General features: G+C 36.9%; 1 protein-coding gene across 5 annotated transcripts in view; it reads right to left on the reverse strand.

Moving 5' to 3' along the window:
* Nucleotides 1-25,712, reverse strand: part of NKAIN2 (sodium/potassium transporting ATPase interacting 2) — a 571,961-nt gene that overhangs the window by 446,960 nt on the left and 99,289 nt on the right. The gene's annotated exons all lie outside the window — the stretch shown is intronic.

Genomic DNA, 25,712 nt, shown 5'->3' on the forward strand with positions numbered 1-25,712 from the left:
TCAGCTATTTTCACTTACTATTTACTGGGCTGTCAAACAAACAAAAATGAGGATAAGATCAGTAAAATCTAGTTACTGGAAAAATTTCTAGCCTTGTATAATAAATAGAAGATAAATTTGAGCCTTTATCTTGTAGAACTACAGTTAAACCACTAACTCCATTCACATTATCATTGTTCTGCTTTGGAATTTTATTTTTTATTTTTAATATTTTTAAGCCAAAATATTGTTTCATCAAGATTTCAGTCTTGCTTTAGCAGTAGAAAAGGGCAAATGGATTCTTAAAGGTTTGTACTCTACATAAATGAAATGCCACACTGCTTTAAACTGAATATTTCTAGTGTCCGTGCACTTATGCTCTGCTAGGTTTTATGACACTACCTGCCTCACAAGTAACACCAGGTTACCGGTTTTAACATTCTTACTGCTCTCTACATATGGTTATCCTCTTTATGACCTACAGTAGATGAATTACTTTCGCTCCCCATCTTCAATGCATTAGTGAATGTCTTTGTTTAAGTTTATTCGCTCTCACAGCAGCTTCTATTACTCATTCAAGCCTACAAAAGCAAGTTATTTACCTATGCGTAGAGACTTTTCCCAGCAAGTTTATAAGCATGCATATAAATTAGAATTATTATTTTGATCGTGCTATAAAGTTTCCTTAGAATTCTCTAATCGCTTTTAGAATTATACTGTAATGAAACGGTGAAACTCTATTAATCTTACAGTGTTTTCCACTAAAGTAAGAAAAGTAACATTTCTAACATAAAAAATGTATTAAGGGGGAGTGAAATGTAGGGGGAGGGTGAAAAAATTTTTCAGCCTTTCTAAGTAAGACTGACAATGCATGAGTGGTCAGAATGTGCCGTAAAGTAACCATGATTTTCTTCAGTTTATGAAATGATGCTCCTGTTTATCTGTTGGCAATTAACTCATGATCTTTACTTGCACAACTTCACTCATAAATAAAACAGGAACCAACTCCAAAGGAAAAATAATGAGTTGCTATACCTTACCAGATTAATCCTTCTACTTCCAACTTTTACTTCACCACCAGATGATGTTCATTTAGTTTTAATAGTATCATAAATAAGAAAAAAAAATCTAACCTCTAAAAATAAATTCTGATACCTAACAACCAATGGGCAAAGTGAAACAAAAACAACTCAGAAAAGCACAGAAAATAAACCTGAGTTTTCAGATATTTTTTTTCTGTTTTCATGCTCCCTTTATGTCTCTCAGCAATTCTACCAACATGGCTCAACAAATAATGTAATAGTTCAGTGTAGGTGATTGAAGATTTTAATCTCTTTCCTGAGAAAATATCTGTTTTTAAGGAAAAGCAATATTATTTTTTTTTTCTCTAATTATGTATCTTAAAAGCATTGCTCCACTATAGGAGTCCATTGTTAAGGAAGAACAATTTTTGGTAGTCAAGGAACAGCAAGAAGTTGTAGTTTAGGTCCTTGTGTGGAAAATTTTGTTAGCAATAAAAGCCAGATGTGCTGCTTCCAAAATGTGATACTGAAGAATGATTGTAATCCATTAAAGTCATCCTGTTGACTTGAATGAAATCTGTTTAAGACTCGCAGCTCTGCAAAAGAGTTCCAAGAAAGCCAAGAATTACTTGTACAAGTGAAAGGATTAAATAACTGAGGAAGTAGCAAAAATATTTCATGTTCTCCCACTGTATCCAGATATCTACAGAAATCAGGTTACTTACTAGTTGGATTTTATCATCTACTGCATTTGCAATGAGATGGAGAGGAAAAAAAAATACAGGCACACACTCTATTTTCATGACAATACTAATATTAATTTTACATACTGTTATACATAACTTTGGGGGGGGGGGGGGGGGGGGGCGGGGTGTACGGGAAAGGATTTAGTTGTTGTAACCTTGATCTTGGTTTAGTCTTTTTAAGAACTGCATTATATCAATTCTGTTTTTTTTTTTTTTTTTTTTTTTTTAAGTGAGTTAAATGTAATTTAAAAAGAATAAGCTGAAACACTGTAATCACCACCACCATGAAAGAACCACTTAGCCTCATTTTTAAGCTTCTGAATGAGACAAAGGTTACTAGGTTACCATCCCTGTTTTCTGTCAGGAAAGAATTAAGCTCTTGTGCCTGTGTTTGCAGCGATTGTTCAGACAAGGGCAAACATGTATGATAAGAAAAAGTAGAAATTGATTCATTTCATAAGTGTTCAAACAGACACAACCCAAAGAACGAATTTCATTGCCAGTATTATTTAATCTTTCCGACAAGCTTGCAATAAACTGTTAGCACCACAGTATATTTCCCATGAGTCCATATCTCACTACTATCAACCACTATCATGAACCAATCCTACATTTCAGCTGAAAAGAGAAAACACAGAGGCCAGTACCTTGCTATTTAAAATGTGTGGCCATGAAATATGGCTCTAAAAAGTATTTTTTAAATTTCCATTTTGCATGGAATGGGAAAATAAATATGTTACTTTTTTTTTTTTCCCCCCCCCCCCCCCTCTGTTTTGTCATTATTGAGCTAATTACAGATATAAGAATCTTCCAGAAAAGACACCTATAGAGGAAGAGTCAGGTATGGAGGAATACTGTATATGCAGGAATTGCACCATCTCTGGTGCTATAAAGGTTCTTTCAAGTATCCTCATGCTGTCCCATACAAATGCTAAAGAGGTTGGCTGTATGAAAAGGGGCCCAAATTGAAGGCCAAGAAAGCTTTTCCAAAGAGGGCAGAAAATAAATATGAATATCACAGCCTGGGGGAAAGTCTATTTGATTTTAAAGCAAATGACTCCGTAGGATATATTCCTAGTTTATGAAGGTTGCTGAGCAATCTGAGCTCTAAAGACAAAATGAAAAAAGTGGAAGCACAGGAAGCACCAGAAGACAAGTCACTTAAGTCAGAATGACAATAAGAAAAGGGGGGGGTGGGGGGTGGGGAGTGGTGTTGAGCACACAAAAGTAACAAAAAGCCAACAAATAAAAGGCTGCAGCCCCAAAATTCCCAAAATTTCATACAATTGGCATAGATAGAGCAGCTAACAAACCCTAGTATAGATATTAAAGTCATTCAAATCTTGATAGAATCAAGCAATGCACAAATCACTTTCATAGGGGTTTGTATTAAAAATCATCAGACTAAGATATTTATTCACCTATTTATCTTTGAACATAGTAAACTAAATGATAGCAGAGATCCTGATCCCTTCGACCCTACACATTAGCTCCAATAAGACCAGCAGCCATTCAGTGAATGCCAAGGATCAAGTAGAATATGGACTACAAACTGGGATGTCTACTAACTGCATGAAAAGAGCTGAAAAAATACCAACGTAACATGTTATTAATATAACGTAATATGTAATTTAGAAGGATTATAAAATGAAGAAACAGCCTCCTCAACTACACATATTAATGATAAATGACCATTTTACCATAATGCCACTTCCCTGCATAAAACTGGAATAAGTGAATATTGTCGCTCTGCTAATTAGTCATAAGAAAAAGATGTTAAACATGTCAAGTATGAATATTTTACAACACTAGGCAGACAAAATTAATTACTGTAGATGATATAAATACCTAATTATTGAGTTTAATCTATAAATATGGAAATTATAACCCATAAAACTGGTAAAGCTCCTATTCCTCTACTTTGCCCAGACAGTATGAAATAGAAATAAAAGTATTTTCTGTGGTTTTACATGCACAAAAAAAGCTCTTAGGAGCCTTTTCTGCAGTAAGCACACACAGACCAAGATATCAACAGTCCCTCTAAACTATATATAACAATCATATAATAAATTTTGGAATAGAAAGCATTCCATTCTGTTTCTATCTCTCTTTGTCTGTGCAACATCAAGTATTTGTCACCCAAAATTCAGCCTTAGGACTTCATCTTCATGCATCATTCAAAGCATCCTTTCCCTAATCACACCTTGGACTTTTCATGCTGACCTTGCAAGACCTGCAATCTTCAATTTGTATTTTGTTTTCTAGACAGGTCGAAACATGAAAAGTCTTCCAGAAGGATCATCCAAGCAAGTCTAATAATGCATATAAAGATATTTTTATTAAAAATAATAATAATAATAATAATTTATTACTGGCTACTCCTGAGCAGCTAATAATACGACATGAAAATAACAAAACAGTTACCTTTTTGTTAAGGTATGAACTACCTTCAATGCACATTAATCTGCTTTATCAAAAAGAGGTAGAAAATATCACCAGAAAGCAAACACTAGTCCCCATCTACTAAAACTACCCAGATGTTCCGAGATGCATGCTCAAACATATCAGTAATTGACACAAGAGCTTGAATACTTGAACGCTTTACGAGTGACAGCATTAATAGCATTAAAATTCCACGATACCTTTAAAGTTCCCAATACAATTGGTATTTATCTGCTTGAAAAAAATATTAGTTCCTATAACAGAATGGTTCTGACCCAGTCAGCTGGTTCTGAAAATGTCACTAGCTTTCCTTCGGCATTTCCAAGTGCTTAAGTATCTCTTATTTTAGAGTTATTTTAGAATTATTTTATAACAACATCATAAGTTGATGACCTCGCTGATCTCACATTATCTAGCTCCTTTTCTCTTTAACCCACAGTTTGTCACAGAGGTCCCCCAGAATTATAGGCTGGTATGCAAGTAGCTTGAACTATATTCCAGCAGTAGTGCACCTTAAAAAAAATCAAATCTCCTTTGACAATCTGATCATCATTTACTACAAAACTTCGCATTAAAATTCACTAATAAATATAATATTTGCATTCTTCTTTGAGTCCCTATTGTATGCAAGGTTCTTGTGGCTTTCTACAACTGTTTGATATTAAAGCAACTCCTCAGCTGTGAAAGCTCGAGTGCCCGCCAGTTTAAGTGATCTCTATAGAGAACAACAAATAGAAGCTCTTAACTATGATAAGACGGGAAAAAAGCAACCTACAGGGAAATAATATTTTAATACATGGTAGGAGGGAAAAACAGATAATCAACTATACGCAGAAATCATGAGTAATTTCACCTGTAGATTCTTAGCTCGATATTTTCCAGTTATCCATGAAATGCCAGATCAGTGTTCTCACCTCAATACCATATTCTAGGGCAAGAATATGGTATTTTTGATAATTTGAATGCACTTTGATAGTTCATCAGACAAATTTAATCATGAATAGAAAAATGGTTGCGTTTCTGAACCATAGCTGTATGGCAGAGAGAATATGAGAAAAATAATGAAAGCTTTTTCCCCCTTCAGAAACCAAGCTTTATAGTGCTTTTATTAGAAGTTAAAATAAAATAAATAATAATTATAATAATAATAAACCACACACAACACTACTTTGAAATAGACAACAAATGGATTTGATGATGCTGAATACTATGTGGTGTAGTTTTGCCTCCCTGTTTTGCTAACTTGCAGGGCGAAGAGTATCTTTTATTGTTACACTTGTAAAAGGTTTGCTTGTAAAAGAACCAAAAACATAAGCAAGAGACACTGAAGAATTTATTTTGCTAGCCCACTTAAAAGGAAAATAGTTCATAAATTAAGCAGAAGATGAAGTTTTTTTTTTTTTTCCTAGGAAATTCCAACAGTTTGGGCAAAAAAGCAGCATTTACCTTGTGAATGCACATACAATTATATTTGTAGTGTAAACAGTAGAACAGTTGTAACTACACATCTAGTGATGTGCATATCACGTTACATACCAAAGTAAACTTCCAACATGCAAAATACTAGATTGCTAACTGGAAAATTATTTTTATTCAAGTCTCCTAACCAGCAGGGAAATGCTCTATGAGCTGAGAAAGCCTGATTGAGAAATGGTTTATTTCCATATCTAAATACCAGCTGTAATTTTAAGTCTTTGTCAATGTAGGTGTATTTCATCTGCCTAGATATAAACACTTCAGATATCAGAGCTGATTGTTCAGACCACTAATATTCAATAGAAGAAAGTGTGCATTTCTGTGAAGTCAGTGGAGTTGCACCAAAGGCAGGTATTTATATTGTTGGACAGACAAAACTGCTTTCTCAAAGTGCTTGTTTCTCTCTGCTATGTATAAAGGTGGGTCTAGACAACTAGCTGAGTTAAATGAAATGAGTTGTTCTCTGTTAAGGCAGCATTCTGACCTAGGAGCACTGCTGAATTAAGCTGATGGCAAGCTATGTCATTCCAAGCACTGTAAAGGTGGGAAAATTGTAAAAGGGTGAGAAAAGGGGAGTGGTGACTTAGAATAATCAAAGCAGTAATATATCATTTTCTCTATTGCACATTTAAATAGTAGAAAATCAAGATTATGTACATAATCCCCCACATTTTCATCTATCCACATGGAGAATATCAGATTGATACAGCATTTGATAAAAGAATGAGTAAAATTATTTTAACAGCCATTCTACTATAATGACAAAACTTCGGGAAAACCTGGCACCAGATACCACAGGACTGTTGTGTTAAGAGTAGCATGGTTTAATCAGAAATCCTGAAACAATTAATATTTTAAAGCCTTGTCTTTGATATTTTGCTGGTCAAAGATTACTGCACACCATTTGATCCAGTGCTTCCTTATCAGATGTTATTCTTACATCCCATGGAATTTAGACCACTCTGAGACCTGAAATTATGTCTTCTCAGAAAACTTTCAGAAGTATGATTGCTCATGATTGCTCCTATTTAGCATAAAACTTCAAAAGATCAGTAGCTGAATAACGGACCCTTTAACATTTGGTGAACGTATGTTATAGTCAGTGATAGATATGTACTGTTTACTTCCTAAGTGTTTAAGTAGAAGTCAAATGAATTTGATGCTGCCTACAGTATCCAGGTACCCTTACTCCTTTAATCCAGTGATTGAAAATCCTTTGCCTAATTTTGCTGATCAGAGAATCAGGAAAGAAACAGGTGAAGATGGACCACTTCTTTTGACAGACAGTCTTGGAATAAAGAGATTTTTGTAACAGTTATTTTTACCCTACTTCCAGCAGGATGCTTTCCAGACAGCTGAATGTTTGGGAGAACTGGCAAGCCTTACAGAGTAGTAGTCAATTCTAATAAGCTTGTCACAGGTAATTTTGAAAGAGTTTCATAGCCATAGATTCCATTTCACATTTTATTGCAGCCTAACTGCAGACAATGCAGGCAAGAGAGTGACTCTTTCAGACCATCCATCTGTCCAAATCATAGACTGAATCTTCTTTTAATTCTAAGTTGAGCACATATTTTCTCTTGCTTATGACTCAACTTGCCTTTCTAGGCGGTTGTTGTATTATCCAGAACGAAAGGAAAGGGCCTCAGTCATTGCAAATACTCATTGCAGGTCCTGAAGGCTATATGGTTAGCAAAGGACAGCCAGCCTTAAAACATGCTGAAATGGTGGCACCCGAACCACTTGGAACTTTGGCTCATCATATATGGGGAAACTAATCTACAGCAAGATTCAGAGCAATATTTAATTTCTTGCAAATTGCCAAGATATCAAGAAATCTGTAAACATGATACTAATGAGTGTTATAGAGCAGGGAAAAGGTAATGGAGGGAGGAACATGATAAAAAAAAAAAAAGTTTCTCATGACTCAAAACAAAAATCAAGACTCTAAATTAACACCTAAATTGTCAAAATTGTATTAAATCAAAAGCATTACTATGTTTTTCATTTCAGCAACCATTTGTAAAGCCAGCTCAGCTATTAACCACCAAAAATATGTAAAAAGGTTTCATCTTTCAAACCTAAGCAGCTGGTTAAGTTATTGCTGTTCCCCTGACAACCTGACAGCATTCATGACCCAGCAAAATTCCCAACTGAGTTGCTGATCAGAAAGTTAATAATTTAGATATTTCTTTCTTTTTTGTGGGCTGGTGTTTGTCATTAATGATAGACCACAACAAACAGGTCTTTATCCATTTGCTAAATGCAATAAATGTGAGGTAATGTCACATTTGTTAAACTAGCCAAATCTCTTCAGATGCCTTTGCCTGGAACAATAATGAAAACAAAGGGCAAGAGCTCTGCTCTCATCAAGACTATGCCTTGGGTACACGTAGAGTTATCGTTAGTTGCTCTATCTTTTCAACTGCTGTTTTATTTCAAACTAGGATGTTTTCCATTGTTACTGGGCTTTTTCCAACACAGAAATGTCACTTCACTGACACAGAACTTATTAAAACCAGCATAATGCTTCACATATTTGTGTAATCTTTCCATTGAAAAGAACAGATGAAACAACACATAAGGGTAGACAGTGCTCTTAAAGCCTTGAAACAAGACAACATGCATCAGGCTCTCTTCAAGGAATTTTCCATACTTATTCTTCTTGTACTTCTGAATGACACCAGGTTCTACCCTACCCCTTCTAACTGTTCTGGGTAAAGAGGAGAAATTTGACCACATCAATGCTTATTCGTGCATGCCCAAATCCATATACCAGTGCAGCTGTGTGTGGGAGTCAAGGCTATGCAATAGTTGAAGTAATGTTGTCTTTGGCTCATAAAAAGAAGCATTTTACCCAATAGGACCAAATGTGTTTCACCACAATATGAATAAGTGGCAATTTCCTGGGTGCTCTTTGAGTTCTGCAGCTTCTTTATAATTGAGTCCTTCATCAGCACTTTTTAAGCATCCTTTCACATTTTCATTGCTTCCCTGAAAGAAAATTATACTTCAGCCTCTATTTCCAACATTAATACAAGTGGATATTCATTCTCCCACCCTCCCTTTTCAAGATAAGGATCTTCTGTAAGGAAAGAGAGATCCTCAGAAAGCCTTTTTCTTTTTTTTAAGAAACTGAAAGTGTTTTCTCAATTTCAATAAAATTAAACCTGAAATTTTCAAAGTGTATGTATTCTGGTACTAACAGGAAATTAAAATAGTCCAGAAGTATAAGGACCAGAAAATGAAATTCTGTAAGAATGGTTCAGTGTTATGTCACTGCTCAGGCTGAAAGAAATGCAGAGAGAAAGAAATAAGTCAGTCTGGAAAAAAATATACATGAATATATATATATATTAATTTCTCTTCCAGTGCCAGACTAAAGTATATTCAGAAGTGCTCATTAACTTTAAAAGTTGTTCTCCCTCCCCTTCATGTTTTCTAGAACAAAGGGGCTATTTGCAGACACCTCTTGCCTTAATTTCTTCACTTTGGCCATAATTATTCAAACATTTCTTAAGATTTTTCAGAAAACCTGACATTGCACAGATAAACATTTTGGCAACTTTATGTAGTGTAATTAGTAAAGACACCGCAACTATGACAGTTAACAGTCACAGATAAAAACCAAGTGCATACTTTTAACTGTACTTTTTTTTTCCTTTTTTTTTTTTTCTTTTTCCTTTTTAAGCAGTAACTCTATACAGCGATTTAGGAGACTAAAAAAAAAAAAAAAAAGACATCTTGTGCTTTAAAGTATCTTGCACGTACTCAGCTGCTACTCCAGAAGCCTCCCATTAATCACATATCCTACCTGTCCACCCTCCACTGATGTCTTAGATATCGTACGGCATATTCCTCTGATGACCCTGCTTAGGCACCTAGGTTGCTCTCTTTCAGCATAGTTTCCTTGTGTAGAAAAAAAAAAAAAAAAAAAAAAAGCTAGGCAGCAAGGTCTGCTGCTCTGGAAAACTAAGGAGAATTTTCAAGAGCCACTGATCAGTTTAAGAAATGTGAAGAGGTGGCCAAAATTGCCTTCAGTAATTTGGTACATTAGAAAAGTAGGGGATTTATTCAGGAAGAAATTATACTGTGCTAGTGATGAATGGGAATCAGCCTGCATCATTGAACCAGAATACACAGCCCAAGTAGAAATGAAGTGCTGAAGCACCTCAGGTGGTGTGGTACCATTAGGAGAGGAGTTAATGAGAAAAATCATGATATGGAGAAACATTACGAAAAATTAAGTTGAAAAAATTATAAGAAATGAGGTCTGGCTATGGTCTATCAGAAACTGACTTTGAGCCTACGGAAATGTACTTTATATCTTTGGCAGGTAGCTCTAAGATTGAGCTCCAGAAGAAAACCTCTTAAGTGCAGACAGAACATTTTAAGAGGACATGAAAAAACAGAATAACCCCAGGAACACTTAAGTTTTCTGTATTGAAATACGTCATACTGTTTAATGTATCAGGATGGCAGCATAAAACCTCTTTTTTTTTAACGTTCAATTTAGTAATAAAATCAGATGAATTAAGGCAGATGCAGCACACTATGTAATAGAAGTAGAACAAAGAAGAAATTTTTGGAGGGATTTTTTCAACTATTTACAAAAACGTATGCTAAATTCTGCATAATAGCAAAATTAAAACTGCAGCAAAAACTTGATGCTTAAACAAGAGAAATGAATTCTGAAATACATTGAAAAAGTTTTTTCCCCCAATAGTTGAATACAACCCAAAGATGTTTGATAGATTTAATTGGTCTTTTTTCCAAGCTCATTCACTGTGAGCCCAATCCAGCCTAAACAGAAGCCACTGAGAAATAAGACACCTGCAGTCTATGAAAAAGCTCCATTAGAAAATGTTGCATATTCTGTCACAAAACACAAGTATTTCAATACAAACAATTTAAAGATAAATATGAATCAAAAATCTCTGGCATATTCAAAAGTCTAGGTAGGATCAATCACTGGCAGTACTGTTTCTGGACACTTTTAAACAACTTTCATGTCCAATGTGGGAAAAAAAAAATAATATATACAATAGTAAGAAGGAAGAAGAAATGGCCCAAAAAAGTCTAGAGAACCATGCATTATCCATAGTTTCAACCATTACCCAACTATTCAATCATTATTAACGTTGTAGATGTGTGTATGTTACTATGATTCCTGTCTCTGTGAGAAATCCATTTGTCCCATTTTTCCCAAGCAATAAGAGTTATGGCAGTTTGTTATTTTATTTTGCTCCTATGATGTCCTGATTGGATGCTGGCTACCTCCTGGCTTCTTCTCCCTGCCTATTATCTAACGCTTTAGTGGATGTTCTTCTACTCCTTTCTTAAACAGATTCAATCCTCTGTAATTTGCTTCTGTCGATGTACAAGTTCTCAATGTATTTTCCCCCAAATATCTGATGTACTATACAGAAATTAGTCTGCCATATGTTATAGTAAATTGCTGTATATTATAGTCAAATTTAACTACTTAAAAAGTAGTTAAATTACTGTGATAAATAATAAGTTTCCTTTCTTACTTCCAGCTTTATAATGGGCTCAACACAGGATCCAGAAATAATCAACTGTGCTAATTTCACCTTTTTGTCCCTATGAAAGTTTGCAGAGTAGCAATTAGGAAAAAAAAAAACAAAAAAAAAAACAACAATGCTAAGGGAGGGAGCAACGCTCTTTGCCTTCTCTCTGTATCACTACTGCTGCACATGCTCATACATACATGACTACAACAAGCAAGGCACTACTGCACATGGTTCTAAAAAGATATCCAGATCCTGTTGTGTCAAATGGAATAACTCATTTGTATAAGGCATTCACACACAAATTGGAAGGATTAGTGCTTCTGAAAATGAGCAACCAACTAAGACCTGAGGACAAAAAATAATGCTAATTTGTGCATATTTATAATACAGATGTTTTTTCTATACTCAAAAATTATGAACATTATGAACACCAAACTTGCCCTAAATTCTATCTGTTGTGAGTGGGTTTTTAGTAGTGGGTAGACTGGGGAGGGGGGGTGGGGTGGGAAAGGGACTGGGTGGAACTGAGTACTGCTTTGTTATGTCCCAAACTCCTGATACCATTTTCTTTCATCCGTACCTACTTATGCCAATGTTTTATTTGGTTTAGCGTATAAAGGAGAATTTCAGAAAGGTTGGTAAACCTCTTAAACAAGAAAGAGCTTCCCCAAGTAAAACAAACCTTGTTGGACTCAGAGGCATATTATATACCCATCACAACCTCCATAGAGTCAAAGGCTCATTTTTGAAAGTGGGGACAGAGATGGCTCCTACTTGTGGAAGAAATTTCCAGAACTGTTAGTGCACTGTAAAACTGCAATCCAACAGCACTTACTACAGTTGTGGTCTCTGACAAACACTGTAACCATACTCCCAGATAATATTTTATAAGCGCTACATGGAGAAATGCAGATGAGAAAGAAGTCAGAGGAATTATTAAAAATAACTATACATCTATTTCATACCAGCAGTACTTATTTTTATGTGATCTTTATAAGCCATTTAGATTTATTTATTTATAAGGAAAAACACACAAAAAAAGCACCCTATTCTTACTCAAGAAATGAAGATAGTGGCCTGCTTCAGATTTTTTCTTGTATTTTTATTTTATTGCATTGACTACTTTTATTTATCATTGTGAAGCCAACATCTTACCTACAGCATTTCACTTTCCCCAAAACATTCCAGGCAAAAGGAAGGCAGGATTTACCTGATGCAAGAATCGCACTACTCAGATGAAAATGTGTTTTATATGAGTTAGCCAAGAAAGTGCAGAGGAAAAAAAAAAAAAAAAAAAAAAGCTTGAAAACTGTATCACTGCATTTGTTATTATCAAAACCCATTTAAAATGAAATCTCATTGTGCCTACGTGGTGGTTTTACCCTGCTGGGCAGCTGAACACGACCACAACCACTATCTCACTCTCTCGCTCCCCCTCTTCAAAGGAAAAGGGGGAGAAAATACGATGAAAAGGGCCCAAGGGTTGAGATAAGGACAAGGAGATCGCTCAACAATTATCGTTATGGGCAAAACAGACTCAGCATAGGAAGACTGATGTAATTTATTGCTTATCATTAGCAGCAAGAACTAAAAGCAAACTAAAAACACCTCCCCCTTTCCCCCCACCCCCTCCCCATCTACTCTATTCCACCTCCTCCCTCCAAGCAGTGCAGGGGAAGAGGCAATGGGCGCTGCGGTCAGTCCCTGACACTTCGTCTCCGCCGCTCCCTCACGGTCCCTCCCTGCCCTGCCCCACGCGGGGTCCCTCCCACGGGATGCCGTCCTTCCTGAACTGAGCCTGCGGGGGCTGCCCACAGGCAGCAGCTCTTCAAGAACTGCTCCCACACGGCTCCGTACCACGGGGTCCATCCCCCAGGAGCAAACTGCTCCAGCACGGGTCCCCCACGGGCGGCAGCTCCCCCCAGACCCCCTGCTCCTGCGTGGGCTCCTCTCCACGGGCTGCAGCTCCGGCCCGGGGCCTGCTCCTGCGGGGGCTCTCCATGGGCCGCAGCCTCCTCCAGGCCACATCCACCTGCTCCACCGGGGGCTCCTCCACGGGCTGCAGCGTGGAGATCTGCTCCGTGTGGGACCCATGGGCTGCAGGGGGGCAGCCTGCTCCACCAGGGGCCTCTCCACAGGCCGCAGGGGAACTGCTGATGTGGCGCCTGGAGCACCACCTGCTCCACTGACCTTGGGGTCTGTTTCTCACTCTTCTTTGTCTCCCAGCTGCTCTGTCTAAGCAGTTTTTTTCGCTTTCTTAAATCTGCTCTCACAGAGGCACAGACAACATTGCTTATTGGCTCGGCTCTGGCCAGCGGTGGGTCCCTGTTGGAGCCATCTGAAACCGGCCCTTATCTGACATGGGGCAGCTTCTGGACTCTTCTCACAGAGGCCTCTACTACAGCCCCCTGCTACCAAAACCTTGCCATGCAAACTCAATACAACCTGCTAAAATTACATAGTATTTGAAGTCTAAACATCATTGATGGAATATGGTAGGAAATGCTAAGATAACTTAAATCTATTTAGAGCTAAAAATACTATCAACACTTTTTGAAATGTGTGGTAAATTGCTACGTTAATCAAGGTAAATCAAGACTTGCATAAGAATGCCTTTTGGAAATAAGAGAATAATTCAGCTTTATTTTCTGTCTAAATTTTGAGGACATAATTGTTTGAAGACAGAGCATCAGAGCTTTTCATAAGGAGATGAATTAAATCCATTCCCTTTTCTTTTTTAGGGAGTAATTTAAAATATTGTTAAAGAATATGCATATGAAAAAGCAGTTCAAGTCAAGTAGGCTAGCATGGATATAAGAGGAATGAGATGTTATTAATAATGGTGCTGTCACAGTTAATGATTTTACCTCATCCTGGAGGCATGGCCAGTTAGGCTAGAATTACTTAGCAACACAGTGTCTGCAACCCAGTGGTATTTTCATTTGCCACTCAACTGTTGGAAGAAAATACAAGTCTTTCAATGAACTATGAAATCAACCAGTAAAAACACTGGAGCTTATGAGACAGGCTGACTACTATCAAGGTGATATATCATATACGCAAGATGCTGTTAGTCTACTATGGTACACTGAACTCAGCCTGCAAAACTACAGCATCAGCCAGCAGATACTTATCAATAAAGCTCTGTGAGGCAAATGAGGATGTCTGGGGACAGCTTTAAAATGTTTTATTGCTCTTAATTTCACAGAAAGCTCCACGGGGGGTGGAGAGAGGGAAGGTTTTTGCATTACTCTTCTTTAGTGACTCCACACAAAATTTGGTTCCCTACATAAATCAGATCCTCCTTCCAACTATCAGCCTTCTCTGGCTGAGACACGCAAGGAAATCCAGCCAGGCTCTTTCTGGAGGCAGCATGTGTATTTCTGGTTTAATTGCAAAGACAGATTGGGAAAGTGACCTGGACCCTGAATCCTGGACTTTGATCCAGTAAATATCCTGACTTAGTGCTTGTGCCCACATTAGACCACAGGTAGGCATATTTCTGAAGTTTGTAGCAGAGCACAAGAGATCAGTCGTGCCCTGCAGGCCATTTCACAAATACAGCAGTAGCACGGACTGTCTTGTGGAAACAAAGACTCAACAGCAACAACCAAGAAGGCAGAGGAAGACCTATTCTAGATGCTTTTTGCCACTTGTCTACTCCGAATTGCTTAGGGTTGTTAGTGAGTACTTCAGATAACTCAGACAGTGCTTTTTACATGCCCTTAGGATGTCCTTAGGCCAAAATCCCCATTTTGCTGAAACTGACAAACAACCTTGAGAATATTTCAGTCATTTTGAAGTAAAACACGTTCTGTGTTCTAACCACAACTGTATGATCAAACCGAAAAGCTCCTTAGACCAAGTTTACTTTCCAAGAACCAGCATGGAATGATGATATCCTTATATAATTTTTATAGTCATGCTTTCCAGATATTTATACTGTTTCTCTCTTTTTTTTTTTTTTATATGTCTATAACTTAAAATAGAAAGAACAATCTTGAACACATCCTTTGAGATGTTCAACACATAGCTTTGAGACTAAGAGGAATGTCTGGCCAAATAACTCTGTGATCATAATATAGAAACATTAAAGGCTTAAAATATCAAAAATGATTTTTGAATCAATGTAGTCAGGTTAATTGTACACTAATACACTAGGCAATAACAGTATGCTCTGATAGGGTAGCACAAGCAAGAGCTAGTGAACTGACTATCACAGAATTAATGACTGAAAAAAAAGCTATCAGATAACTTTTTTTTAATTTAATCAGATCAGATTTAATATCAGATCAACTAATCAGATTTTAATATCAGATAACTTTCCTTGCTTGCTTTGTGTTTCCATGCATTCAGTCATTACAATACCATAACTCATGTCAAAGAAATCAGGGAAGGCATATCCTCCTGGACTAGCCATAATGCCAAGAATCACACCAGGTTATGAGGAAAAGGCAGAGAAGAAATATCAAAAAATAAGCAAAATAAAATGGAAAAATTACAGAAATATTCTACTTCAAGGGATATGACTTTAAGCAACTTACATATTTAAAAGTAAGCATGCTTGCATATATGCATATAAGAACTGAAAGTTGCTCTCATCAAGTTGCTATCTTAGCAACTGAAAGCGGCTATCATAAACAGGACAGTGTCCTGCTTGAGCTGTTACACTTTGCCCAAACCAAAGAAAGTATAAATAACATTTGGGAGGAAATCTTTGGGTGACTGAATAGAGAAAAGTAGAGGAACTAAAAAAGATTAAAGCCATTGTATCAGAGCTATTGATGATAACTAGACTACCCCATGGATAACAACTCAGACAAATGATGCAACATTATTATGCAAAATTCAGTGCAGTGCAAGTAGGTTTGTCTTTGTAACCTGTAAATGTGTAACCAAGTACACATTTTTTCAGTGTAACCTTCCTCATCTTAATCTGCCATCTTTAAAAGAAGAAAACGGAAGAAGAACTATATCCTAATTGAAAATGCACTTGAGTCTCACATATTTCACTTGGATAGGGGCTGGACTGGGTGGAGGCATTTTCTTGTGAGCAGAGGGGGAAAATAAATAACAACTTCACCAAGCAAAATGTGTCTTTTGGTTTTAAATAGAGATATTTTGAGAATTAACACCACTGAAATAAATGTCAGTGTAGTACATACCTCAGACATATGCATATGTACACACATAACGGACAAATAATACGACATTACAGATGCCAAGTAGAATCACAGCATCTGTATAAACCAGCTTTAAACTTAATTTCTATTTCTTAAAACAATGCACTTCATGCTTAAAGTTCATGAACATTTCTTCTGTCTTTATTTTTTTCCAGACTATCTGAAGCTCCTTTAAACATTGGATGAGATTTTTAGAAAGAACTAACAACAGTACTAGGTCTAGGGTAGTCAACTGTTGCCTTCATTTGTCTTCATTTTTGTATTTGTCTTAATTTCTAACAAAGAAACCCTCACAAATATTATTTATTTATTTTTCCTTCTGGGAGAAGAGGGGTGAAATTTGGAGCAAACATTTTGGCAAAGAAAATATTTGTCATTCCGTGTTAGCTATTACAAAGTAGCTGTATGGATTGCAGTGCTTATTCTGAGTGACAGCTGCAAGCACCTTGCAAACTGCAAGGCAGAAACTCTGATACCCACTGCAATTAATTATTGCAAAAGCTCAAAAAAAATCTTAAAGCTCCTGCAGTACTGTTATTATTTTTGTTCAATGGAATAAAATTCTTAGGTCCCTCATTAAAAAAACAAAATAAACAAACAGAAAAAAAACTTTGCAGGTGACACTAAGAAAGCTCATTCAGCAGCTAACATCTATTTCCAGCATTAGAACAAAGGGGTCAAAAAGATAAAGTGTACTTCTACTTTGAAATGTGGCTATAAAAGTGGTATCATTATGCTGTATTCTTATTGTATCTCAATGACCAAATGTGCTCAATTTACATATAAAAATATGTTTTTGTGTAACTTCCAAAGTAAACTCAACAAGGGAGGCTGTTATATAAATCTGCACTACACTCATCAGTGGCACAATGGCATTAGAACGGTCACATTGGAAAAAACGACTACTTAATGTCATTAATTTTGGAAAATAAAACTTTCAGGATAATATGATCTTGTGTACAGACTGGCAGAATATTTTGCCACAACAGTATGTTTTTTCTCTTAGTGTTTTGCAGTAAGAAAGCTGAGCTCAATATTCTTACTTTAGCATGAAAAAGCTGATATTGCCTTATAACATTTCATCAACTACAAGTTGCCTTAAAAAATTCACAGTACTGGCATCTGTTATGAACGAGACAGGCAGAGCATCAGCACAGAGACTGATAAACACCCAGAGAGAAGAGATATCTGACTCCTTGAAAGAGAACGGTGCCTGGAAGCTCAAGAAAAGGGCTTATATAATAATAATGCTTAGAATGCAGTGAGAGGTGAAAGAACAAAGATGATTATTGCTAGGTTTTGTTCTGTATTAGATCTGTTTCAAGACTGTTTGCTTCTAACAAGGCTAATAATTGGATTCAGATAGTGATGTGAGATTTTATGACCCAGAGAACTGCAAATTTTGCAGTTTGTTTTGGACAAACGAAAAAAGAACCTAAGAACACCAAGTAATTTATAATTGTGCCAAAAGCAAACTGAGGTTTAAAAATTCCTTTCCAATTAAAATGCTGATTTTATTTAATTGCTATCACATCTTTCAGAAACTTGCTGCAAAAGTTACTGTGAACAAAAACAGCAACAAAAATGTTGGATGTAGATCAAAATGTGAATCCAGCCCAAACATTTCTGCAGGAATGGCAGCCATGTACATGATGATAGTTCATTGTTGCTCAGAGGGCATTTCTTTACTGTGAGGGTGACAGAACACTGGAACGGGTTGCCCAGAAAGGTTGTGGAGTTTCCTTCTCTGGAGATATTAAAAACCCACCTGGATGCCATCCAGCACAATGTAGTCTGGGTGATCCTGCTTGGCAGGGGGGTTGGACTAGATGATCTTCAGAGGTCCCTTCCAACCTCAAACATTCTGTGATTCTGCAACAGGGAACATAAGGATTCTTCCTGCCCTGCTACATCATGGCTCTGCCTGAACATTCTATCCAATCTGGACAGTGCCCAGTGACCTAATGTGTCTCATAACTTGCAAGGGCACCATCACATGCAGCACTAGCTTTGGAGATGTTATACTTTGTAGTAATGAGATGTACACATCCAACTCAAGAGAAGACAGAAGGCAGTCACTTGCCATGAAAAATAAAGGTCTTCCGACGACTGACATGTTCAGTTCTATAATTTTTCAGCAAGTGGGGTTGCAGCTGACAAGATGAGCTCTTAATTAGGCTCTTAGGAATAATAAATATCCATTTAAAGCTAACACCAATTCAGCACTATGATTGAGAATTCCATCAAAAAGTATTTAGACAACTGCAAAACTTAAGGTTTGTGAAGCAAATGAAATAGTTTATCTAGTTATTTTACAATGGAAACCCAGTGTTAGCACAGAATAGATCATGAAAGATCGTATCAAGGGCAGAATAGCTCCCTGGCCTCAGTTACACAGCATGTAACTCAAATTCGTAGGAGAAACAACACTACTCTCTCCTTTTTACATATTAAAAAATGTGTCTTGTTTTAACCTTACATCTTAGTGACTACATCAGCATTGCAGAAGCCCACAGAAATAGTGTTTGTCAGGCAGTGTCAAACGAGCAATGTGCCAGCTCACCTATTGCCTGCAAATCCTCTGCAATAGCTGAAGAAGCTATGTTAATTACTGGACTGGCACAAACTGAGCCTCTGTTCCATCCATAAACTATATGTAGTATCAAACTATCTTCATTTTATCTCCTACATGTGCAAAGACAACCTCCAGAGTATGCAAGCGCTCATATGTGGCTGTTCTGAAAACCCATCATAGCTCCTGTGAAGAAAGTGAACTGTACAAAGGGGTATCTTAAGGACCTCTGCACTCCATGTAAAGGCAATAATTACATTGCTTTTCACCCTTATCTCTCCTGTAGGAATTGTTTATGGTTAGATAGATTCCAAAACCGGTGACAATTGAGAGGGCATCATGTTCCTCAAGCAAGCTAAGTACTCACAGCTCTCTGCTGGTTTATTTTTGTCATCTGTCTCCCAGTGCAACATCAAATTACTTGTGGAATCTAATGGGTTGTGCTCTGATTTTATTTAGCAGCAAAATACAGACATTGCCCTTTTTCATGTTCAGTGATGGGACACAGATTGTCTGTTTCAGTCAAATTCTAAAAAGCTACAAATTACCATCCCATCCAAAGTCAGAGCTTCCCAATGTTTGAGATGAGTATTAGAAGAACATGCTGTCCATTCAGTCAGTAAAATATATTCTTAAAAAGAGAGGTTGAAGAAATGTAGTTCTGCCTCAGGTGGTAATCAGGAGAGATCTAAAAAGAATTATTCCTCAACAAACAAGGAGTACCATGCTTGTCATAATATACTAATATACTCTTTAGGAGGTTACACTGCCTCTGCTCCACCTAGGACTGGCTAGGGATACATCATGCAATAGCCTACTCTACAGATACTCTAGACAAACAAGCACTGTGCAAGCCCTTGGATCCAAGTCATCCAAGTAACTTCCTACAAGTCTAAGCTTATTATTTCAGGCTGGACAGCACACAACACTGCTTTTACTGTTAGCATCATGAGAAGTATTGTACTGTGAACAGCATGTTCAGGTGAGTGTCAGTTTGTGGCAAAAGCATAATCATGAGTCTTGCATCTTCTCATTTCCATTAGACTGCAAGAAAAGAATAGTACCTGACTTCTGGAGTACATGTGGAATTATTGCATCCGAGCATGACAGAGGACAGAGTGAAGGAAAGGCTTCTTGAACCTTATACATTTCCAGTCACACACAGCACATACATTTGACTCAGAACAAGCACTTGTTTCTGAGAAAAGAAACTATCTACTCCTCCACTGTTCAGAGGATTTTTTTTTCTTCCATAGCTGTCAGAAGGCTCCAGATAAAACCCTTATCATTTCCTCTTTATTACAAACTTTAGAGTTCTCACTGTAGCTGCATATCTGTAGGACTTCACTGGAAGCTCAGAATAAAATGGATGCATTTCAAAGCTAACTCCAGTCTATTTATAATCCAACTGAATGCACCTTCTCATCTGTAGTGGGATTGCGAATTCATATCCAGTATAAGTCTGCAGGGGCTGTCAACTGTTTCCAATATGGAACCTCAACATTATTCCTTTATTTCCTCACAACTACTGTACTTTTTTTTTTTTTTTTTTTTTTTAAAGATTTCATTACTAGATTATATCTAGCAACTCACTGTACCCCAAGACACATTATACTGTGGAAGGTCTCCACAGTTAGTCACATCTCCAAATGGGACCCTATTTGGAATAGTGACTTGAAGCAGACACTCTACGGGCCTGAAGTACACATGATGATGTTTCATGAAGCCAGTGCAATTGCACATGTCCATAGTTACTTAAAGAACACCAAAGGCAAGAAAAAGTAACTTTCCATCTAAAATCCTTTAAACAGAGGCTGAATAAAATATCTAGCTATTTTTAGAGCTCATGATGTTGAAGCTCATGATTCATTAATATTTTAACTTTCCAGTCCAGAATTATGTTCTGCTTTTCATTTAGCACTCAAATAACCACTCAAGCAATTTGAGTGAACATACAAATATACACATGTCCATGTTCATTGATTCTAAGTATTCTAAAATCAGCATTCAGTTTCCTGGAAAGGAAAGGCACTATATGAATAAATCAAAATAAATTTTATATATATTTTTTCAGACAAGTTTAATAGATAAATCTCTTTTACTTTCTAGTAAAAGAAATCATTAAAAAATAAAACAAAAACTCTTCTCCCTCTGCTTTTCAACAACTCAAAAAATAAAAAAAGACAAAGTAAATGTTTCATAGGAAACTGGGATTTTTATGAAATTCTTTTTCATTCTAGCAGGGTGGGATTTTATGTCTCTTGTCTTTATAAAAGAATATTAAACCAAATGCTATACATAAAAAGTTCTCTCATTTGTGAAGAATCTTTCAGTGTTCTTAAGATTAACTTCAGTTGATTCTTAAGATTATCTTCAGTTGAAGAAAGATTACTTTTCAGTAAAAAACTAAAAAAACAAACAAAAAAAAAAAGCAAACCTTTGTTTCTTACAGAATGGTCATTTAGTTAGCTTCCAGAAGTCATTTGTCTCACTTGGTAGTTTTCTCACCTATAGAAGGTAGTTCACAACTCAAACCTAGGCCAAGATTCTCAGATGAATTCAGCTCCATTTCAACACCAAATATTAACACAGTTAGCACATTGGGTTTTGATTCCTTTTAAAAATCTGACCTTACAGAATAAATGAAAACCTTGGCAACACTAGTTAGCATCTATAAAAGAAACCATTGCACATCAGCTACTCTAGGGAACCCTCCTCTTGGAGAGAGCTGAACAAAGACTTTTGAGGCAGCAAGCAATTACTAATCTATTCCAGGAGAGCATTGTGTGAATGTATTGTAAACAATTAAGTCAGAAATTTATAAAGATTACAGTGGCATCAGGATCTACTTCTTTCTAAATTTTTACTTCAACAGGGTTGGGATTTTGTCATACTACAATGAACACATTCTGAGATTCCTATTTTCCCATTTCTAAAGATGTTCATAGATGGTATAAATATGGTTGTCCCCTGGCTTGCAAAGTATACTAAAATAATAATGAAACATTTGGCAAAATAAGCACAATGTGCGTGTGCAACTGCAAACCGAGTCATGAAAAACTTTTCAAGTTAAGGCTTAGGCAGAGTTATCTGCATGCTTTTTGAATTTCCCTCTTTGGACTTCGTCTATTACCTGCAACCTCTTAAAAAAGCCTAAAGAATATTCTTGATCCATTCAGAGGCTTCTCTCTGAGCAGAAATGATGTTCTTAAATAAAATGCCATAATAGCTTCATAAACTATTTTCAGGGAGGCAGAAATGCTGGCCAGGATGTGAATGATCCAAACGTGGTATATTAAAAATGCATGTGTTTGTCCTTTCAGCTAATGGCTTGCTAGAGTTTAGGCATACTAGCTGGCCCTCAAAAGCTGTTGTGGCTATTGTATTCAGAGGACACATGCTCCCATCTCAATTAGGCATATTTTTATTTTGTGGGTCTGTCCATAATGACTCTTCAAAACAGTTTATTCTGCTATTTTTTCCTCAATGTGCACTCCCTACTTCATTTCTCAGGGCATTCGTTATTGAACTTTGTGACATCTGGGGAAGCAAACAAATGCTAGCTCTATTTCAACTATTTTCTAGGAAGTCTTTGTTGTTGGTTTTACAGAGGAGCATAGCTATACACAATTGCTTTGCTTTTTAAAGCATATTGAATTACACTTGAATTCTATTCTGCCATGGATAAAAGGATACAAATACTAGTAAGCTGATAACTCTTAAATAAGCATAAAGAAAACTCAGATGTAGGAGTGTTTCACTAATGAATTATGCTACTGCTAGGAAAAGGTTACTGTGTTGGTTTGTGCTCCTTCAAACTTTGTGAGTAGTTCAAATTTTTTCATGTATTTCAAAATGACTTTCCACATAATGCAGATTTTAGATCTGGTTAACTGTTAAGAACTCACAATAACAACTAGCAGTTGCCATGCATGTTGCAGCCTAACATTAACTAAATGTTGGTTTTCCACTTCTTTGAAGTCTTGTTTTCATTTGTGATGTTTACAAAAAAAAGGTATAGAAATAAGACCCATCACCACATGAATCTTTCACCTTTCCTTTGTGCTAAAAGAACTCCTTAGAGGTGACAAGACCTGTAGGCTCTTGCACCAACTCAGATGACAAGTAAATCTAGTTTTAACATATATAAAAACTCAAACCCATTTGTTTGTTTGTTTGTTTTTTTGGAGGAACCTGTACAGACTACCCTGAAGATACAGAGTCAGATGATAGAAAATAGAAGAAAAAAAAAAAAGCTAATTTAAAGAGAATGATAAAAAATTCTGTCTCACATGAAGACTCGATTTTAAATGCCATAGTAGCTGCAGTTTTGATGGTGCAGTAGTTAAACCTATTTAAATACTAGGTGCGAAAACACTAACATTACACCTTAGAAACTGAAATGCTTTCAAGTCTTAAAAATGACTAAATTTTCAAACCTCAGCAGTACAATATACACAAAAATCCTCCATACTAAGCAAATTTTCTTTTAAGAGTTAACATAAGGATATAACCTCAAAATAAGTCTGTTTTTCCTCCATTAAAGAAAAAAAAAAAAAGATTAAAAGCATCAGCTGAGCATTTTTATATTTGTTTGTAGAGACCAGTCATGAAAACCATTCTTTGTAATTGTCTATCTTTATTTCATCACAGTCTGAACACACAGTGTAAGCAAAGCTATAAAAGCAAAAGAAACCTGTTCAGAGAAATATTTAAAATTATTTAGAACTTGTATTGAAGTCAGGTCCCACACTGAACAAATTGGCATAGAAATAACAGACACTCTGGGTTTTACCTAAAGGGTCAAGAGAAATTCCCACAGGGCTGGCCATATGCTCTATTTCATTTTGTGGTTTGCTTGAAATATTTTAGATAATTATTCTTCATCTCAGAAAATACTCCAACTATCAATATATGCATTAATTCACATTCATTATAGTCAAATGTTCTTTATACATCAGAGATTGTTTATGTATCCTTATTACTGGATACGAAGCAAAAAGGACCTCCATTCCTTCAAATCAAGCTATTTTATAATTATTACAAGGACGTGGTCTTCCTTTCTTTTTGACTTGATCTCTTGTTCATTTATCGTCAAAGGTGCTTTTATGCTGTGGCAATGTTTGACATTAATGCTAGCAAGATAAGGAAGGTATTTCTTCGTGATGCCCTGAATATAACTGTTTCTGAAGGAAAAGTGTTCATTACCTTGCCAGAGGCCCTGCTGAAAATCTTATGAGTTTTGATGACCTAAATAGCAGCATTGGAGGCTGTCCATATTAATGCAGTTTACCAGTCATCTTCCTTCCCTGGTTTCACTGAGTTACCTACTAGAGAATTCCCAGAGCAGATGAAGGTATTCATCACAAAACACTAAACTTTGGTCTATTTAAACAAATCTTTCTAACTTCTCTTTCTCTTATTCATTTTGTCAAATAGGCAGTTTAGGCAGATTTAACTCAATAGGGTAAACTTTGTGATGAACCCTCAATCTCCAGAATTATCTTCCCTGCCCTTTGCATCGTAATGGGTTATGATCTTCTAGTTGTATTTTATTTATAATCAAGATAATAATCATATGCACCCTGTCAGACTCACTTTCACTGAATCTAATGCTTTTGATTTTTCTTCAAGTGTAATCGCTATTCCTGCATGCATAAACTCTATTATCACTATGCATGGCAGGTTGAGCTTTGACAGCTAAGCACAAGTTGACCTTCCCCATAAAATAGAGAATCATAGAATGGCTTGGGTTGGAAGGGACCTAAAAGACAATCTAGTTCCAACCCCCTTGCCATGGGAAGGGATGCCACCCTCTACGTTGATCAGGTTGTTCAAAGCCCCATCCAACATGCCTTTGAACATTTCCAGGAGTGGGGCATCCACAGTTTCTCTGGGCAACCTGTGCCAGTGCCTCACCGCCTTCTGAGTGAAGAATTTCCTCCTAATCTCTTATCTAAATCTCCCCTCTTTTAGTTTAAAACCACCCTCCCCTTGTCCCATCATTATCTGACAGAGCAAAAAGTTGCTGTCCGTCTTTTTATAAGCCCCCTTTAAGTATTGAAAAGCTGCAATGAGGTCTCCCCTGAGCCTTCTCTTCTCCAGGCTGAACAGCCCCGGCTTTCTTAGCCTTTCTTTTTAGGAGAGGTGATCCAGCCCTCTGATCAACTTCATGGCCCTCCTCTGGACTTGCTCTAACAGATCAACGTCCTTCTTGTACTTGGGGCCCCAGACCTGGATGCAGTACTCCCAAGTTAGGCCTCAGAAGGGCAGAGTAGAGGGGGACAATCACCTCCCTTGACCTGCTGGCCACTCCTCTGTTGATGGAACCCAGGATGCAGTTGGCACTGCTGGCTCATATCAAGCTTTTTGTCAGCCAGAACCCCCAAGTCCTCCACAGGGCTGCTTGCAATGAGCTCTTCTCCCAGTCTGTATTGCTGCTGTCTGGGATTGCCCTGACCCAGGTGCAACACTTTGCACTTGGACTTGTTGAACCTCATTAGGTTCACAGGGGCCCAATTCTCAAGCTTGTCCCTTTAGATGGTATCCCTTCCTTCTGTTGTATCAACTGTGCCACTCAGCTTGGTGTCATCTGCAAACTTGCTGAGGGTGCACTTGATCCCATTGTCTATATTATTGATAAAGATATTAAAGAGTACTGGTCTTGAGACAGAACCCCAATGGACACCACTCATCACCAGCCTCCACCTGGACATAAAGCCATTGACCACCACTCTCTGGCTGTGGCCTTCAAGACA

The sequence above is a fragment of the Anser cygnoides genome, chromosome 3 (genome assembly GCF_040182565.1).
Source record: "Anser cygnoides isolate HZ-2024a breed goose chromosome 3, Taihu_goose_T2T_genome, whole genome shotgun sequence".
Lineage (NCBI taxonomy): Eukaryota > Metazoa > Chordata > Aves > Anseriformes > Anatidae > Anser > Anser cygnoides.